Below are 3553 nucleotides of genomic sequence, written 5' to 3'. Positions count from 1 at the left end.
ATTCTTATCTTTCATATTATTTAATGATTTCACAAGAATAATGGGTCTCCATTATGCTAATATTGTTCTATCGTATTCCATCTCATTTAATTGACACGTTTAAATATATAAACTTGATGTTCATATCTTTTGTAAGTATATTACATGATTTATCTAATTGAGTTCTTTGTTGTGTTCATTTCGACATATTGTGGCTGGGAGAACCTTGAGTCACTCCCCACTGACTGTGGCGTTCATGTTTACATGAATGACAGGTTGTGAAAATGCTTACGTGGGGAAGACGTGTGGTGATAAGTGCATATTTTATATACTTTAATCCCCTATATTAGCTTCATTTTATTTGTTAATTAGCACTTATCATAGTGTCATAAGCTAATATTTGTTGTTCTAGTGTATTTGCTTGTCTTAACATGTTTTTGTAAGAATCTAAGCATTTAGAGGCTTTTTCCTATCATTTTATACAGTAAGTTCATTAAGCTAAACAAAATCAAGTGTTGGACTAAGCATGGAGCATTGGATTGGGTTTTGCATGGAGAAATTGATGGATTAATATGTATAATGCAAATGATGACAACAATCAAAGTCAAAGCCCAATGTTCAAATCCAAGTCAAGGTGGAAAGCATAAGATTCCAACATGCTTAGGATGCTTTTTGGGAGCTCTAAAGATCATAGATGGAGCATTTACCCCGGTGCATTAAGGGTCATTAATCACGCTCTTAGGATTCCTCAAGCAATTAAAGGAGAAATTAAGAGAAAATACCTGGAAACAAACGACCCCGATCGGGGTGGAGTGGCCCCGATCGGGGTTGCATGCCTCTTGGCTTTCACGTTATGCTCTCCTCTCCTATAAATAGGAGAGGTATTCCATGGCTTTGAACATCCCATTTTTCACGTCTCATTTTCTTTACATAGCCTTAAGCATTATATTTCTCTCAATAGTTTTTATAATAGTTTACAAATTAGTTAAGATTGTAGTTCTCAAACATTTGGTTATAATTACATTTCAAGCATTTGGTTCTATTTGTTTATTCCATACAAGTTATTTCTATTAAGGTATTTCTATTTCTAGTTTACATTTTTCATTGCTATTTAGTTTATTATTAATCTCATTTCATTAGCATAATTTCCTTTACATGTTATATCACCTAATTTGTTTAGATCATACAATCATGTTTATCACTTCTCTTAATATAGTTTACAATTTACATCTTAAAATGAGTAGCTAAATCTCTTAGTCTAAGGGCTAGGGGAGCCATGCATAAATTTAATATATAAACATGATAAAATAAGTTAATAATAATATTGTTCATATTGCTTCTATCACATGTTTGCATCGTCACGTTTAATCGTTGTTTAAGGCCTTATTCAAATGATTAAGTTTGTTCATTCGTTCTATAAGTCGAGAGGCACGGAATTGAATTAGACTAAGCATGTATAGTAGGACGACCTAGTCATGGACGAGAGTTTCTCTAGGACCCGGTCTATGGTTGATGCTAATGCCGCAAGGTGGGTATCTTTAAGCCTAAGCAATTGACAATGTTATTAGTACCGAATTTATCATAATCATATGTTTACCTTTGCATGTGTGACCCGAACCCCTTAGACTCCCTTTTAATCATATAATTCACATCATAGTTTTATTAGTCAATCAAACAACCGAACCAAATTAAAAACGAAACCGACCTTGATAAAAATCTACCCATAGCAATTCACGACGCAATTCCCGTTTCCTTGTGTTCGACCCCTATTACTACATTTATTTGTGTTTACGGAATTTATCTTTGCATAGGTACGCGATAAGCCTATCAAATTTTGGCGCCGTTGCCGGGGAAACGGTTTTATTGCATTTTGAATTGTCGATTTTTATCTTGTTTTCCTTTGTCTTGGGGAACACTTGTTCCTTGAGACCGTTACTTATCATTTTCCTAGAAATTGTTGTCTTATGCCCAGATCCTCTCGTAGTGGAGAATTGCTTTCACCGGATTCCGAGCCCGAGAAAACCTTTAGGAGAAGACGACGATTTTGGAAGGAAGTGAAAGAAGCCACTTCTCCCATACAAGTTGAAAGTGCTAGAAAGTCTTACTTAGATGATCTAGAAGTTCTTGAAGAGGAGGAGGTTTCAAGTTCATCATCTCCACCACCACCACCATCTACTACCAAAAAGATGGTGAAACTTTCTGATCACTCAAAGCCCACCGCGGCCATGCTTCCGGCCGGAATCACAACCACTCAAATCACCGCGCCGGAATTCGAGATCAAGCCGGCTTTCATTAGCCTTGTGGAGAGGAAGCAATTTGGGGGAAGTCCTTTGGAGGATCCCAATTTGCATGTGCAAAACTTTTGTGACTATTGCTCCATGATCCGTCAAACGGGCGTCACCCAAGCCCAAATAAGGGAAATGCTTTTCCCTTTCTCTTTGAAGGACAAGGCCAAGCTTTGGATCAATAGCCTTGACCGCACCACCTTGGGAATCACCAATTGGGAGACATTGGCTCTTGCTTTTTACCAAAAGTTTTTTCCACCGGAGAAAACTCAAACTTTGAGGAGCCAAATCACCGGATTCCGTCAACAAGCTCTTGAGAGCTTATATGAAGCTTGGGAGAGGTACAAATAGCTTCAAAGGAAATGCCAACATCATGGGTTAGATGATTGGTTTCTAGCAATAACATTCTGTAATGGATGTTGTGCCGAGTCCCGAAGGATTCTTGATTCCGCCAACAATGGGCGGTTTGATCAAATTGACACCGACCCTACTCATGCCACGATCGAATCTATGGCGGTCCATGATGCCCAATATGTCAATTCCCGAGTTGTGCCATCCAAAGGTAAACAAGAATCCTCCAACAACTCCGTTTTGCTAGCTCAAATTGCTTTGCTCCAACAACAATTGGCGGAAAGAGATGCTAAAGATTCCCTTCAACAACTCAATGCCGTGTCTTCAACAAGTCAAATCATCGTTTGTGATGGATGTGGAGGTGCGGGTCATTATGCCGCTCATTGCCGAGCCCCCATTGAAGAGGTAAATGCTTTTCAAGCTTTTAGACAAAGTTCATATCCACCGGGTACATTTTCCAACACTTATAACCCGAATTCAAAATTCCATCCGAACTTGTCTTACACTAGCAACAATGTGCTTAACCCTCAACCTCCACCGCAACAAAATTCCTATGTTCCTCAACAACAAAAGTATATCCCTCCACCGGGTTATCAAAATCAACAAAGGCCCCCACAAAACAATTACCAACAAAATCCACCACAAAATGGCCAACAAAACAATCAAGGAGTTGGAAAGCTCGAGGGCATGATAGTCCAAATGCAAAGGGAACTATTGGCTCAAATTCAAAAGAATGATCAAGCTCATAGTGCCGCGGTTAAGATGTTGGAACAACAAGTGGCTCAACTAGCCGCTTCTAGCTCTCAAAGGAAGAATGGTCAACTACCTCCCCAAGGTGAGCAACCACATAAAACCGTTAATTCTATTTCCTTGAGAAGTGGTTCAAGCTATGATGGGCCATCCATGACTTTGGATGATGAGGTGGTTGTTAAAAAGGC

At 38.9% G+C, this 3553-nt stretch overlaps 1 non-coding gene across 1 annotated transcript; it reads right to left on the bottom strand.

Moving 5' to 3' along the window:
- Window positions 1-2537: 2537 nt before the first annotated feature.
- Window positions 2538-2644, bottom strand: LOC141609568 (small nucleolar RNA R71). The gene has a single exon (XR_012527490.1). It is a non-coding gene; the product is annotated as a small nucleolar RNA R71 (small nucleolar RNA).
- Between the last annotated feature and the right edge of the window lie 909 nt (window positions 2645-3553).

This window comes from Silene latifolia, chromosome 10 (assembly GCF_048544455.1).
Source record: "Silene latifolia isolate original U9 population chromosome 10, ASM4854445v1, whole genome shotgun sequence".
Classification (NCBI taxonomy): Eukaryota; Viridiplantae; Streptophyta; class Magnoliopsida; order Caryophyllales; family Caryophyllaceae; genus Silene; species Silene latifolia.
Note: the sequence above shows the minus strand (reverse complement) of the source record. Positions and strands in the feature narration are given on the sequence as shown.